The sequence below is a fragment of the Heterodontus francisci genome, chromosome 36, assembly GCF_036365525.1.
Source record: "Heterodontus francisci isolate sHetFra1 chromosome 36, sHetFra1.hap1, whole genome shotgun sequence".
NCBI classification, from domain to species: Eukaryota; Metazoa; Chordata; class Chondrichthyes; order Heterodontiformes; family Heterodontidae; genus Heterodontus; species Heterodontus francisci.
Window position 1 is genome coordinate 5,214,176 of NC_090406.1, and position 16,921 is coordinate 5,231,096.

General features: G+C 43.2%; 1 protein-coding gene across 2 annotated transcripts in view; it reads left to right on the forward strand.

Moving 5' to 3' along the window:
- The first annotated feature begins 661 nt into the window (after positions 1-661).
- The window catches only part of LOC137351532 (3',5'-cyclic-AMP phosphodiesterase 4C-like), a 326,565-nt gene continuing 310,305 nt past the window's right edge, over positions 662-16,921 (forward strand). The window contains exon 1 of one of the 2 annotated variants that reach the window (XM_068016018.1): positions 662-806. The gene's annotated coding sequence lies outside the window, so the exon portion shown is untranslated. The remainder of the gene's footprint in view (positions 807-16,921) is intronic. The other variant, XM_068016017.1, reaches the window with a different exon arrangement.

A 16,921-nucleotide genomic window follows, 5' to 3' on the forward strand; every position in this document is an offset into this window, starting at 1 on the left:
AAAATCAGTAAAAACATTTATATGATTGTTGTTTGTGGGAGCTTGCTGTGCGCAAATTGGCTGCTGCATTTTCTACATTACAATAGTGATTACACTTCCTAAAGCTGTTCTTTGGGAAATCCTGAGGTGGTGAAAGGCGCTAAATAATTGCAAATCTTTTCTTTCTGAGTCTTAATTTATTTTTTTAATCGTTCAGGGGATGTGGGCATCACTGGCAAAGCCAGCATTCATTTCCCATCCCTAATTGTCCTCAGAAGCGATCTGCTCAGAGTGTCACCCTCAATGAATCTCAGCAAGTTTACTTACTGGGGGTTCTGTGAGTACCGGGTATCAGGGTTGCTGTTGCATGCTTGAGTCTTTAACTGTAACAGCTGATAAACTAGTCTGAACCTTCCTCAAACATAGCCTGCCCTTTGACTAAAGTTATTTTGCACAGGGTATTTCAGAAAGGTTTAAACAGCTGCTGCCGATAATGTTTGATTGTCAGTGCTTTAGGAATATTTACAGAATAGGATTACATTTGCACACACATTAAAATCTGTCAGGTTTGGTGAAAGGGGGAGGGCAGCCTGTCAGCACTTAGAAATCTGGCAAACCACAATCTAAGATAAGGGCACTGACTAGCTGTCAGCAGACAGGAACCAGCTGATCCTCATCGTAGAAAATTCAATTTAAGCATGAGTCACAGTGAAGGTTAAAACTGGGAAAGACAGGACTTTTAAAACTCAGGAGAGTTTTGATTCACAAGAGAAAAATGGTGCCTTACCAGTAAACTCCTCAACTGTTTGGACTTACCAGACTGGTAGGTAAATATCATTAACTTGCTAGTTTTCTCAGTGTCAATTAAAGTTAGTGATATGCTGCTGTCTCTGACTGCGTGACAATTTAGTGAATTTACTTTCTTGGTGAGACTTCAGTTAGGAGTTAACAGTTCTGGTCTCCTATTACAAAAGGATTTAAAGTCACTGGTGAAGGTGAAAAAAAATTCACAATGAACGACACCAGAAAACTGAGAGGTTATGACTATCAGGAAAGATTAAAGAGGCTGGGTCTCTTTTCTAGAAAAGTGAAGGCTGAGGGTGACCTGATAGAGGTTTTAAAATTATGAAAGTATTTAATAGAGTCAATGTAGAAAAGATATTTCCACTTGTAGGGGAGTACAGAACAAGGGGGTCATAAATATAAGATAGTCACTAATAAATCCAATAGGGAATTCAGGATAAACTCCTTTACCCAAAGTGCAGTGAGAATGTGGAACTCACTACCACAGGGCGTGGTTGAGGTGAATAGTATAGATGCATTAATTGAGAAGCTGGATAAACACACGAGGGAGAAAGGAATAGAAGAGTGTGGCAATAGGGTGAGATGTAGAAGGGTGGGAGGAGGCTTGTGTGGAGCATAAACACTGGCAAGGACTAGTTGGGCCGAATGACCTGTTTCTCTGTTGTAAATTCGATGTGATAATATGAAGTGTTTTTCTACACAAACCTTTAGTTAACGACACAGCAGGTGGCACAGTGGCGCAGTGGTTAGCACTGCAGCCTCACAGCTCCAGCGACCCGGGTTCAGTTCTGGGTACTGCCTGTGCGGAGTTTGCAAGTTCTCCCTGTGGGTTTCCGCCGGGTGCTCCGGTTTCCTCCCGCAGCCAAAGTCCAGCAGGTTGATAAGTAAATTGGCCATTGTAAATTGCCCCTAGTATAGGTAGGTGGTAGGAGAATTGAGGGAAGGTGGGGATGTGGTAGGGAATATGGGATTAATGTAGGATTAGTATAAATGGGTGGTTGATAGTCAGCACAGACTTGGTGGGCTGAAGGGCCTGTTTCAGTGCTTTATCTCTCTGTTCTCTCGAACAAGAACTTGGATTTATATAGTGCTTTTAATGTAATAAAGCATCCCAACATAATTCACAGGAGTGTTTATAATAAAAAATTTGACACTGAGATATTTGGGCAGATGACAAAAAGCTTGGTCAGAATTCGAAAGGAGGATAGGGGGCAGAAAGCAGAGAGGTTTAGGAAGGGAATGCAGGAGCTTGGGGCCCAGGCAGCTGGAGGCACCAATGGTGGAGCAATTAAAATCGGGATGCTCAAGAGGCCAGAATTAGAAGAGCGCAGATCTCCGAGGGTTGTGGAGCAGATTAGAGATAGGGAGGGGGCGAGGCCATGGAGGGAGTTGAAAACAAGGATGAGAATTTTAAAATCGAGGCATTGCTTGACCAGTAGCCAATGTAGATCAGTGAGCACAGTTAGGGGGTGGTGGGCGTGATGGGTGAACGAGATTTGCTGTGAGTTAGGACACGGCAAGATAGATTTTGGATGACCTCAACAGAGGCAGGGAGATGAGATGCTGGCCAGGGGAAGCACTGGAATAGTTGAATCCAGTGGTAAAATCAAAGGCATGGTTGAGGGTTTCAGCAGGGATGGAGCTGTTGTAGTTGCCAAAACACTAGTCATTAAATATCTGATATTTGCATTTTTTAAAAAAATGCAACTTTTATCTTTTTTCTGTTTAGTTGATCTATTTTTATCCTTCTCGGCATTGTTGTCCTCAGTGACTCAGAGTGTAGATGCACTACCCAATATGATCATTATAGACTAGAAATGCCTCTGCTTCCATTGCTACTCTGTGCTGTGTTTGCTGATCTGTAGTGGGTGCTACAGTTGGCCTCAGTCTCATAATTTCTATTCAGTGGTGCCCAGCTAAAAAGTGCATGTGTGTGCAGACATCACAGGATAGCAGGATTGGGCTTGACTGTAATGCCAGCCGGAGTCCAATAGCCTGCTAATGCGCACTGTCCAGATGGAGAATGGGCACTTGGGTGAGGTGAAGGAGGCTGGCTGTGGAATCTGTATGTCAGCAAGGGCCTGTGGCCCTCGAGGGGAGGGGTGAGAGAGAGACTGCCTTGTGAAGTCCGTTTCATGGCTGTTTGGCTGATTGTACTGTTATGTGGGCAAGGTCAGGATGGTCCCGGACTGTGTAGATCAATCCCGCATTGGGGAAATGTCTTCAGCATCGTGAGCTACTGGGGCTGAACTCAGCTGCCTAATGATCCAGCAACATGTTTCTCTTTGACGTGTTCACTCTGCAGTTTCCTGTTGTGATTCAGGTGGAGTTGGAGAGTGTAGGAGGAGCCATAATATCTCCTTGTGTGGCTCAGTGTCAAATTCTGTTTGTTAACATCCTGTGCAGCACCTTGGGATGTTTCGCTACATTAAAGGTGCTATATAAATGCTAATAGTTGTTGCTGTAGTGCTGAATTAACTGAACCAGCAATAACAGCAGTATAACTGGGTTCCACACCACTGGGTTAGAGAGTGGAATAATCAACTAGGTTCCCTCTCTCGATTACTCCCAGTTCCCAGCCTAAGCCACAGTCTTAAGGAGAAAAAGAGAAATTGGACTTATAGGATTAAATTTATGAGGACAGGTTGCATAAATTAGAGATGTATTTGCTTATGTTTAGAAGATTAAAGGGTGTTTGTTTAAGATGAGTTAAGCAGTTTAAAGGAGGGTGGATAGAGAAACGGTTTCCTCTGGTGGGGGAATCCAGAACAAAAGGGGAATAATCTTAAAATTCGAGCCAGGCCATTCAGGGGTGATGTCAGGAAGCACTTCTTCACACAAAGGGGAGTGGAAATCTGGAACTCTCTCCCCCCCCAGGAAACTGTTGATGCCGGGGGTCAATTGAAACTTTCAAAACTCAGATCAATAGGTTTCTGTTGGGGGAGGGTTTTAAGGGATATGGAACCAAGGTGGGGGAATGGAGTTAAGATACAGATCGGCTGTGAAGGCCAGAACAGGCTCGAGGGACTGAATGGCCTCCTACTGTTCCTGTGCTCCTTCCTATAGGGGAAATTGCACAGCAAATCCTAAAGGAGAGAGGACAGTTTTCCAGAATTTTCTTCCATTATGAGTCACGCAAACAGTCATTACTGAAAAACCAACTAGGAAGGGCGGGGAGGTTTTGAAAGGTCAAATCCTCTGTCAGTACAGGAGAAAAAGCTGAGTGATTATTGTAAGATAACAGTAGGAGCTGTTTAGAGCTAGGAATGATTAACTTGAAGAATTTTAGCCAGATGCTCTTATGGATATGATCAGCTGTTAATATAGATAGAGTTCCAGGAAAATTAAAAGTAGTTTCTATATCTTTATCGTTGCAGTTTGATGTAAGACATAATTGATGCAAGCTGTGGGATTCCTCTCCTTGATGTGCAGTTTGTCTGTTGTTTTCGGTTAGTTCAGATTGCTTCCTCAATCAGCAATCACACTTCAAATGCAGATGGGGCAACAAAACGATGGTACAGCTGTCTTTGAGATGGGGAACACAGTGGGGTTTGGATTACATTGTGTCAAGCTAGTTGGAATGGGTCAGAAACAGAGTAAAGCTCCCTCTACACTGTCCCATCAAACAACCCAAGGCAGGTACAGCACGGGGTTAGATACAGAGAAAAGCTCCCTCTACACTGTCCCCATCAAACACTCCCAGGACAGGTACAGCACGGGGTTAGATACAGAGAAAAGCTCCCTCTACACTGTCCCCATCAAACACTCCCAGGACAGGTACAGCACGGGGTTAGATACAGAGAAAAGCTCCCTCTACACTGTCCCCATCAAACACTCCCAGGACAGGTACAGCACGGGGTTAGATACAGAGAAAAGCTCCCTCTACACTGTCCCCATCAAACACTCTCAGGACAGGTACAGTACGGGGGTTAGATACAGAGTAAAGCTCCCTCTACACTGTCCCATCAAACAACCCAAGGCAGGTACAGCACGGGGTTAGATACAGAGAAAAGCTCCCTCTACACTGTCCCCATCAAACACTCCCAGGACAGGTACAGCACGGGGTTAGATACAGAGAAAAGCTCCCTCTACACTGTCCCCATCAAACACTCTCAGGACAGGTACAGTACGGGGGTTAGATACAGAGTAAAGCTCCCTCTACACTGTCCCCATCAAACACTCCCAGGACAGGTACAGCTAGATTCACAACTGAGGAGTGAACTAAGACGTAAAATAAAGGGTTAGATACAAGGTAAATCTCCATCTACACTACAAGTATTAACATACTCTCGAAAACCCCATGCACAATAATAACACACCCATGGGGATCGCCTTTGAATAATAAATCTGGAACCAGGACTGAGTGAGACAGGTGGTTAATGTGGTTACAATATTTAATTACAATACTTCATGCTATATAATTGTGCTGCAAACTCTCAAACACAATTCATGCATCTGAAAGATTGCACTTAATGTCAGTTTGTCTCGGTGAATAGCACTCTCCTGTCTCGAGTTAGAGGATTGTAGGTTCAGATCCCCACTCCAGACAATTAAGCATATAATCTAGGCTGGCACTTCCAATGCAGTGCTGAGGGAATGCTGTATTTAAGATTCAACCAGAGGCTCCTCTCGTGCAAACATAAAAGATCTCTTGGCTACAATTCGAAGCAGAGGCTTTCTCCCCAATGTCCTGGCTGATATTTATTCCTGAACCAGCATCTGAAAACAGATCCAGCAGCTATTCACCTTGTCACTCTTGTGGATAATGGTCACTTGTTGACCACCATTGCAACACTTCAAAGCAATACATGGTACAGGAAGTACCTTGGGACATTCCTTAGTCACCTCTGTTTTTCTCAAAAGAAACCTGTAATTCAAAGAATGTAATGTTTACAGCTGGGAAAACCAACTGACCTGCCTGGCCTGCTGGGTGTTTAAAGCACTGGAGGGCTTTGCTGACAGTGAGCATCACAAAGATGGTTTTGCGTCATTAGAGGTTCTAAGTTGATTTACAACCCTGTAACCCATAGCCTGGTCTCTGTTATCTTCGTCTCACTGATACAGAAATGGAGTGCCAGCCAATCTTGGATGGGGGGAGCCTGGAATTTGTGGGAGTGAAGCAGGACAGAGACTCAGAGACAGAAGAAGAAACACAAGGCCAAGATTTGAAATTTATCTCGCTGTGTTTTTTTTTTTGCTGGAGGAATGAGTGTCAAATTGGGCAGGACTTGAAGCAGCTGTAAGCATTCCATATTTTCTCATTTTAAATGTAATCCATTACACTGATACAGCCAATGAGAAAAGCCTGAGGAATGTGTAGCAGCGTTCCAAAACACTTCTGAAAATTTTAATTTCCTTCTTCGTTTATCACCACTCTAGAGGCTTGAACTCATAATCCAGGCTGACACTCACAGTGCCAGTACCGAGGGAGTGCTGCTCTGTTGGAGGTGCTGTCTTTCAGATGAGACGTTAAACTAAGGCCCCTACTGCCCTCTTGGGTGGACTAAAAAGATCTCAAGGTCACTATTTGCCAAGAAGAGCAGGGGAGTTTTCCTCTGTGTCCTGGGCCAATATTCATCCTTCAACCAACATCACTGAAACAGTTTATTTGGTCATTATCATATTGCTGTTTGTGGGATCTTGCAGTGCTGTAATTGGTTGCTGTATTTCCTTCATTTCAACAGTGACCACACATATGAACATACGAATTAGGAGCAGGAGTAGGCCACTCGGCCCCTCGAGCCTGCTCCGCCATTCAACAAGATCATGGCTGATCTGATTGTAACCTCAACTCCACATTCCCGCCTCCCCCCAATAACCTTTCACCCACTTGCTTATCAAGAATCTATCTACCTCTGCCTTAAAAATAGTCACTCTCATGTCTTGAGTTAGAGGATTGTAGGTTCAAATCCCCATTCCAGAGAATGAAGCATATAATCTAGGCTGGCCTTCCAATGAAGTGCTGAAGGAATGCTGCACTGTCAGTTGCTGTATTTCAGATGAGGCGTTCGATCAGAGGCTCCTCTCAGTCGGACATAAAAGATCTCTTGGCTACAATTTGAAGCAGGGAAGTTCTCCCCCAATGTCCTGGCCAATATTTATTCCTGAACCAGCACCTGAAAACAGATCCACCAGTTAGTCACCTTGTCATTGCTTGTGGGATCTTGCTATGTGGAAAATGGCCACCCTGTTGACCAACATTGAAACACTTCAAAGCAATTCACGATATGGGAAGTACCTTGGGACATTCCTTAGTCACGTCTCAAAGACTTTGCTTCCACTGGCTTTTGAGGAAGAGAGTTCCAAAGACTCACGGTCCTCTGACAGAAAACATTTCTCCTCATCTCTGTCTTAAATGGGCGACCCCTTAATTTTAAATAGTGACCCGTAGTTCTAGGTTCTCCCACAAGGGATAACATTCTTTCCACATCCACCCTGTCACGACCCCTCAAGATCTTGTATGTTTCAATCAAGTCGCCTCTTATTCTTCTAAACTCCAGTGGAATCAAGCTGAGCTTGTCCAATCTTTCCTCATACGACAACCCACCCATTCCAGGTATTAGTCTAGTAAACCTTCCCTGAACTGCTTCCAATGCATTTACATCCTTCCTTTAATAAAGAGACCAATACTGTGCACAGTACTCCAGATGTGGTGTCGTCAAAGTCCTGTGTAACTTGAGCATAACCTCCCTACTTTTGTATTCAATTCCCCTCGCACTAAACAATAGCATTCTATTAACTTTCCTAATTACTTGTTGTACCTGCAAACTAACCCTTTGTGATTCATGCACTAGGACACCCAGATCCCTCTGCATCTCAGAGCTCTGCAATCTCTCACCATTTAGAAAATATGCTTCTTTTTTATTCTTCCTGCCAAAGTGGACAATTTCACATTTTCCCACATTATACTCCATTTGCCAGGTCTTTGCCCACTCACTTAACCTATCTATATCCCTTTGTAGCCTCCTTATGTCCTCTTCACAACTTACTTCACCACCTGCAAGTTCCCCTCCAAGTCACACAGCATCCTGACTTGGAACTATATCGCCGTTCCTTCACTGTCGCTGGGTCAAAATCCTGGAACTCCCTTCCTAACAGCACTGTGGGTGTACCTACATCCCAAGGACTGCAGCGGTTCAAGAAGGCAGCTCACCACCACCTTCTCAAGGGAAATTAGGGATGGCAATAAATGCTGGCTTAGCCAGTGATGCCCACATCCCCCGAATGAATAAAAAAAAATTTCCCTACCTATCTTTGTTACATCAGCAAATTTAGCAACCATACCTTTGATCCCTTCATCTAAGTCATTTATATAAATTGTAAAAAGTTGAGGCCCCAACACTGACTGATCCCTGTGGCACTCCACTTGTTACATCTTGCCAACCAGAAAATGACCCATTTATGCCTACTCTCTGTTTCCTGTTTGCTAGCCAATCTTCTGTCCATACCAATATGTTACCCCCTACACCATGAGCTTTTATTTTCCGCAAGAACCTTTGATGTGGCACCTTATCAAATGCCTTCTGGAAATCTAAGTACAATACATCCACTGGTTCCCCTTCATCCACAGCACATGTTACTTCTTCAAAGAACTCCAATAAATTGATTAAACCTGATTTCCATTTCACAAATCCATGTTGACTCTGCCTGATTACCTTGATTTTTTTTCTAAATGCCCTGTTATAACGTCTTTAATAATAGCTTCTAACATTTTCCCTAAGACAGATGTTAAGCTAACTGATCTGTAGTTTCCTGCTTTCTGTCTCCCTCCCTTTTTGAATAAAGGAGTTACATTCACTATTTTCCACTCTAACGGAACCTTCCCTGAATCTAGGGAATTTTTGAAGTACTTCATTGGCTGTAAGTGTTTTGGGATGTCTTGGTATTGTGAAAAGCACTATTATAAATGCAAGTCTTCCCTTTCTTTTCTTCTCTGAAGCCGATCCCTCTAGGACCTCTGCTCTCTTATTACATCCACCATGTATATTATATTGTCTCTTTCCACCTGGAAGATTATTCCAAACAATGTCGTATACAAATCTCTATTTTAAACTGTTTCTCACGAAATTACATTTTAATGTTCAGGTCCTGTTTCCCTTGCTTCATTTCAATTAATATTCTGAGTTTAATGTGACAAAACTATTTAATATTTTATATACATCTGATTGGGCAGTTCATCCAACCTGGCTCCAAGACTTCGATGGAGGTTTGGCAGTGCTAAAAGTGTTTGACGCTAAACACTCAACCAATCCAGGGCGTCGATCAACAAAGCCAATAAAAGTCACCAAAATGGATTGCAAGTCAGAGAAGGGCATGATCAAACTTTACAGGGCTCTGGGTAAACCTGACTTTGAGCACTGTGTCCAGTTCTGGTCAGACCCACCTTGAGCTCTGGGGCCTGTTTTGGTTCCCAAGAAACAAGGGAGATATTTAACCACGTGGAGCAGTACAGAGAAGATCCAGGTGGTTCATCGTCAGAGTCAGAGTGCTCCGTTATGGGGGACAATTGGAGCAGAGTTACCAACCCTCCAGGATTGCTCTGGAATTTCCAGGACACTGCAGTGAATAACACCAGGAGAAAAATCATAGGAACGTTAAATAAAAATGTATTATTCATTTTGTTTCAGCAATTTCTTAGTTATAAAAGTATTGGAGATGGCAAAAAAATATGGCTGTTTCACTCAACAGTGAATCCGATTGGGTAACATAGAGTCTGTTCACTTTCCAATTGGCTGTGGGAAGACAGGGGCTGGCAAGAATGGACCAAGGAGAGGAGGTCATATGATGAAACCTCCAGGAAAACTTCCAAACTGAGTCGGCAACCCCTAGATCAGAACGTCTTAGATTGGAAAGATAGTAAATGCTATGGAGAAGGTAAACCTGGGATATTACTTTAAACAATGGGAGCAGCACGAGGGGATATGTAATCAAACGAGTCAGAGGTCATTTTAGGACTGAAATCAGAAAATTCTTCTGCACACAGTGATCACTGAGAGTTGTTTCCACTCGCTGCAGAATCTAGGACACGGGGACACAATCTAAGGATAAGGGGTCAATCATTAGCACCGAGATGAGGAGAAATTTCTTTACTCAGAGCTTTGTGAATCTTTGGAATGCTCTATATCAGAAGGTTGTGGATGCTCCATTGTTGAGTATATTTAAGGCTGAGATAGATTTTTTTTTTTTTTTTTGTCTCTCGGGGAATCAAGGGATATGGGGAGCGGGTGGGAAAGTGGAATTGAAACCCAAGATCAGCCGTGATCATATTGAATGGCGGAGCAGGCTCAATGGGCTGGATAATCTACTCCTGTGCTATTTATGTTCTTAAAGTGTGGAGTAAACTCCCAGATAGAGAAATGGAGGGGAAAAAACTTCAACCATTTCAGAAACAATTGAATAACACGGTAGAAGAGATGTTAGGATCTCAAGATAAATGAATTAACATGAGCCAAATAACCATCCGACTTATAGAGCAGTGGATTATAGACAGAGAGGTAACTGGGACTGCAGGACCTTGCATTGGATGGTTGTGAGAATATTTTTTCTCTTTTTGTAGGAATAATACTAGTTTCTTGTTAAACCCCATTTAATGACCTGTGGCTTTGGCAGAGAAGGAAAGTTGCTCATTGAAGAATAACACACACTGTCAGTCCCAGGCTGCAGTGAAGATCCAAAAGCACGGCATCAAATACTGACAAATCCAGAAATCTTTGGAAAATTGTGAAAAAATAAATACATTAGAAGCCATCTAAAGTGGATGTGGCTAAATAGGATATATATAATGGGACATGGATAATTGGGAAAATGATAAAAGGGGCATGGTTAAGCTGATTGTGGATAACTAGGTATGTGGAATATGGCTTAGTGCGATACCCTCACTTAGTGAAATTATAATACTGTCATTACAGTCCCGGTCAGATAGGGAAGATTGGAGAAATTCCTCTTCCAATCTGCTTAACATCAGCTAATACTGTTCCAGCAAGGAAGACGCATCTGAACAACTTAATCATTTCAGCCATAGGTAGACACTATGATTCTGGTCCCTATCCACTCCCCATAGTTTACAGCATCTCTAATGGGGGCCATCAACTGCAGGAGACACTCCCTGACAATGACTGAGCTAATCATTAATCTCAGTCCAGGTTAGAGTCCAGATTGGTTCCTATAATTAACCTCCGGGCCTGCAACATCTGCAACAAAGTGAAACAAAGTACATGCATTGCGGCTTTTGAGTCCATTCCAGAGAGACTTAAATTCCATGCCTGGGATTTTGGATTTCCAAAATTACAACAACAATAATTTACATTTATATAGCACCTTTAACATAGTAAAACATCCCAAGGCGCTTCATAGGAACGTTATCGGAGATAGAAATTTAAGGCCAAAAAAGGAGATATTGGGACAGGTGATCAAAGCTTGGTCAATAAACTGGTTTTAAGGAGTGCTTTATAGGAGAGCAAAGTGGGAAGGTTTAGGGAAGGAATTCCATATGCGTAAGGCCGAGGCAGCTGAAGGTATAGCCATCTGTGATGTAGTGATAAAAAATCAAGCATGCACTAGAGGCCAAAATTGGAGGAGAGCAGAGATCTCAGGTGATGTAAGAGTGGGGTGGCGCAGTGGTTAGCAACTCAGCCTCACAGCTCACAGACCCAGGTTCGATTCTGGGTACTGCCTGTGTGGAGTTTGCAAGTTCTCCGTGTCTGTGTGGGTTTCCACCATGTGCTCTGGTTTTCTCCCACAGCCAAAGACTTGCAGCTTGATAGGTAAATTGGCCATTGTAGATTGCCCCTAGTGTAGGTAGGTGGTAGGAAAATAGTGGGGATGTGGTAGGGAATATGGGATTAATGTAGGATTAGTATAAATGGGTAGTTGATGGTTGGCGCAGGCTTGGTGGGCTGAAGGGCCTGTTTCAGTGCTGTATCTCTCTATGGAGGCAGTTAGGGATGAAGATTAATATTGTTTGGGACAGTGTCGAAGGAGCTTTACTCAGTATCTAATCCTGTGCTGTACCTGTCCTGGGAGTGTTTGAGGGGGACAGTGTAGAGGGAGCATTACTCTGTATCTAACCCATTTTTTTTTCTTGGGTTGTATTCCCTGGAATGTACAAGGATAAGGGGTGATTTGCTTGGGTTTTTATGAGATGTTTAGGAGAACAGATAGTGGAAATAGAGAGGAACTATTTCCATTGGTTGGGGAGTCTCGGACTAGGGGCATAGTCTAAAAAATTGAAGGAGACAGTGTACAGGGAGCTTACTCTGTATCTAACGCCATTTTTTTGTAGAGGGAGCTTTACTCTGTATCTAACCCCATGCTGTACCTGTCCTGGGAGTGTTTGATGGGGACAGTGTAGAGGGAGCTTTACTCTGTATCTAACCCCGTCCTGGGAGTGTTTGATGGTACAGTGTAGATGGAGCTTTGCTCTGTATTTAACCCATTTTTGTTAACCCCGTGCTGTACCTGCCTTGGGTTGTTTGATGGTACAGTGTAGAGGGAGCTTTACTCTGTATCTAGCTTGTGCAGTAGTGTTTGACACTGACACTGGTGCTGGGATTAGAAAGTGTCACATTCCCAGCACTGACCTTGAGGAGCTGAAAAATTCAAAAATCTATTGATCTCAGTCTTGAATATACTCAGTGACAGCTCTCTGGGATAGAGAATTCCAAAGATTCACAACCCTTTGAGTGAAGACATTTCTCCTCATCATAGTCTTAAGTGGCCAACCCCTTATCCTGACAGTATAACCCTGGTTCTCGACTCTCGAGCCAGTGGAAACAGCCTCTCGGCATTGGCCCTGCCCTCAAGCACGGAAGAAAAACTAGGAGACAATCTTAATAAAACTAGGAAGTAACATGGTGACATTTTGGAGCTCAGTTTTATAAGCAAGTAACAGATGCATATCCTCTGTTAAGCAATGAGGATGTTTACAGCCAAAAAATATAATTTTATTGCCAAAAATGATACCCATCAGACCTTGCTCGGTGGACATCACTCTCATCTGAGTCGGTAGGTTGTGTGTTCGAGTTTCAACTCTGGACCTGAGCACATAATGCAAGCTGACACTCAGTGCGGTACTGAGGGAGCGCTGCACTGTCGGAGGGTCGGTACTGAGGGAGCGCTGCACTGTCGGAGGGTCGGTACTGAGGGAGCGCTGCACTGTCGGAGGGTCGGTACTGAGGGAGCGCTGCACTGTCGGAGGGTCGGTACTGAGGGAGCGCTGCACTGTCGGAGGGTCGGTACTGAGGGAGCGCTGCACTGTCGGAGGGTCGGTACTGAGGGAGCGCTGCACTGTCAGAAGTGCCGGCACCCGGATGAAACATTTAATCTCTGTCTGCCCTCAAATAATTTACACTTTGAAATCTGTTCAGCCAGATTCATTGATATTTTTCAAGTGATGGAGAAGGGACGGGTTATGCAGAGGCGTGTTTAACTCTTTCACATCGGATCCTTTGTGCAAAACACAATTTAAAAACAAAACATGCTGGAAACACACAGCTGTGCATGGAACAGACACGTTAGCATTACTTGTGTAGCTCTTCAGAACTGCCATCTTTCAGGATGAGATGTTAAACTAAGGCCCTCTCAGGAGGTTGTGGAAGAGACCACAGCCATTAATTGGACAAAGAGCAGGGGGGAGTTTTCCCCAGTGTCCTGGGGCCAATCTTTATTCCTCAAACCAATGTTACTAAAAACACGCACATAATCTGGTCATTATCTCGTGCTGTTTATGGGATCTTGCTGTGTGCAAATTAGCTGCCACGTTTCCTACGTTACAACAGTATTTCATTGTACAACACTTTGGGACATCCTGAAGTCACGCGAAGCGCTATAGAAATGAAAGTCTTTTTTCTTAAAACATATATACAGGATTGGTGGTGTAGTCACCATAAAATTAGCAAGACGCATTGATAGAGTAAATGAGTGGATGTTGCTGTGGTAGATGGATTTCAACATGTGTGAGGTCATCTATTTTAGATCAAAAAAGGATAGATATGGGTATTATTTAAATGGGGAAAAGCTAAGAACAGTGGATGTCCAAAGAGATTTAATGGTCTCTATACATGGATGACTAACATGTATTGAGTGGTCAGGTACAATAAATAACCAAAAAGGTGAATAGAATGTTAGCCTTTCTAACTAGAGGGCTAGAATATAAAGGGAAGGGAATATTCCTACAGCTATATACAGCCCTGGTTAGACAATATCTGGAGTAACTGTGTACAATCCTGGGCACCACACCTTAGGATATATTGGCTTTGGAAGATGTGCAGCATGGATTCAGCAGAATGTTAACAGGGCTCCAAGGGTTAGATATTAAGGAGTGATTACATCAACTAGATTTTTATTCTCTGAAACATATAAGATTTAAGGGGTGATTTGTTTCCGGTGTTTAGGATTCTGAAGGAAATGAATAGGGTAGATAGATGGAAACACTTTCCACTGGTGGGAGAGTCTAGGACACGGGTATATAACCTTACAGACAGAGCCAGACCATTCAGGAGTGAAGTTACGAAACACTTCTTCACGCAGAGGGTGGTAGAAGTGTGGAAGTCCCTCCCACATAAAGCAGATGATGCCACCTCCATTAATCATTTTAAATCTGAGATTGATAGATTTTTGCTAGACAAGGGTAGAACAAGATATGGAAGCAAGGCACCTGAATGGAGATAAGATACAGATCAGCCTTGATCTCATTGAATGGCGGAACAGACTTGAGGGGCTGAATGGCCTCCTCCTGATTCCTATGTTCCTCATGTACTTATCCAGTTTCCTCTTAAATGCAACTGAATACAAAAGGTTCTGATGATCTCAGATGTTGGCAATCGCTGGCCATACTAATCAAAGCTTGTAAACAAGCATCATAATCCTTCTGGCTAAGGAAATGTTTGCACAGAGTTACTGTCCCTGCCCAATCTATGGGGAATTACCCCATCTTCCCTAGCTCTCACAGAAACCGCCACCTCACGTTTGCTTTGCACAAGTTTTAAAATACTTGAAATGTTCTTTCCATCTTCGATTGCAGTTAAAATTCCATTGTTTCCAATTCACAACATTTCAGCACTAAAGTTCGGGTGTTTTTTTAAAAAACATAAAATAACTTATTTAGTTTTTTAAATACTGACTTGTTTTTCTATTGCACTGAATCCTACCTCTCAGAAACGTCTCAATGCTCCTTGTACACTTAGTTATTTTGACATCCAATGCCCTTTAATGCACAGAAAGTCCCCTCAACCAGCTGAGGGATTCATAATGAGGTAACTCCATCCAGCCAACACCCCTGTGCTTATCTCAATGTAAAAATTCTCATCCTTGTTTTCAAATCCATGCCCTCATCCCTTCCTACCTCTGTAACCTCCTCCAGCCCCATAACCTTCTGAGATTGCTGAACTCCTCCAATTCTGGCCTCTTGTGAATTTCCTATTTCCATCGTTGGCAGCCTTTGGCTGCCTGGGTCCAAAGGTATGGAATTTCCTCCCGAAACCTCTATGCCCCTCTCTCCTCCTTTTCAGAAGCTCCTTAAAACTGATCTCTTTGACCAATCATTTGGTCACCTTTTCTAATATCTTATTACGTGGCTCAGTGTCAAATTTTGTCTGCTAACACTCCTGGGAAGTGGCTTGGGACATGTTACTGCATTAAAGGCGCTATATAAATGCAAGATGCTGCTTTAATCTGTTGGCAAAGATGATTTTCTTTGGTTAAGATACAGGGCAGAGTGAGTAGCCTACATGTAATCTTACCTTGGGAGGAAGTCAAACCCTTCAGGAGAGGTGGGGGGAGAAAAAAGGGAGAGAAAAACATTTGAAGGGATCAGCTCTCCATCACTCTTGCTTCCAATGTTAAAAGGAAGAAAGAACTTTAACCTCGTCTGAATGTTCCAGAACCATCTCGCAAGAGATGGACTACTTATTAAAGTGCAGCCTCTTGTTATATAATGTTTCATGATGTCACTGTATTCACAGCTGGCATCAGGAATTGAGCAATGCCCCCTCCCACTGTAACAATGCTCAGAGGCTGTTCCACCTTTTCTATGACTAAGGTATTCTGCCTGGAAAACAATTGCTGCACAAACAAATTTCTAGCTTAGAGACTTTACTTCAGGCCTTTTAATTGATATGGGGTTGGGCATTGAGCCACGCAGATCAACAAGGGTCCAGCCTGGGTCAATTTTGAGTTGGCTGGTCTGATTGGGTTTGGGGCCCTACACTAGACCTAATATCCTTGCTGAGTTACGGGGAGAAAATTCTTCTTGAACTGAAGTGGTTCACTGGGCCACTTCAGAGTTGGGAGTGGGACTGGAGTCACGTATAGGGTAAGAGAGGCAGGTTTCCTAAATGAACCAGCTGAGTCTTTAAGCGGTAATGTGAAAGCTTCGCGATCACTATTCTTGATACTGTGTACTCTGGTCCCTCACTTCTCATCCTGTACAGCTCTCATCTTTAGGAAGAATTTCAAAGCCTTGGAGAGGGTGTGGAAGTGATTTAATAGAATGGTACCAGGGATGGAAAGACTGTTTCTAATGTGGAGAAGCTGGGATTGTTCTCTTTGAAGCAGGGAAGGTTAAGGGAGGATTTAATAGAGGCGTTCAAATCATGAAACACAAACAAGAAATGCTGGAAATACTCAGCAGGTCTGGCAGCATCTGTGGAGAGAGAAGCAGAGTTAACGTTTCAGGTCAGTGGCACATTCATCAAATCATGAATGGTTTTGATCGAGTAAATAAGTAGAAACGGTTTCCAGTGGCAGGAGGGTCAATGACCAGAGGGACACAGATTTAAGGTGATTGGCAAAAGAATTAGAGATGAGGAAAAATCTTTTTACAGTGAGTTGTTGTGATCTGGAATGCGCTGCCTGAAAGGACAGTGGAAGCAGATTCAGTAGTAACTTTCAAAAGGGAATTGGATAAATACTTGAAGGGACAAAATACAGGGCTATGGGGAAAGGGCAAAGGAGTGGGACTAATTGGTTATTTCATGCAATGAGCCAGCACAGGCACAGTGGACTGAATGGCCTCCTTCTGTGCTGTCTTAGACTATAGAATTATAGAATATCAACACAGAGTGTGATCTCATTGCCAACAGGAAGACTGAAAGTTGTGCAAAGATACTGAGGTGCAGTGTCCACTTCTGTGTCTTTTTTA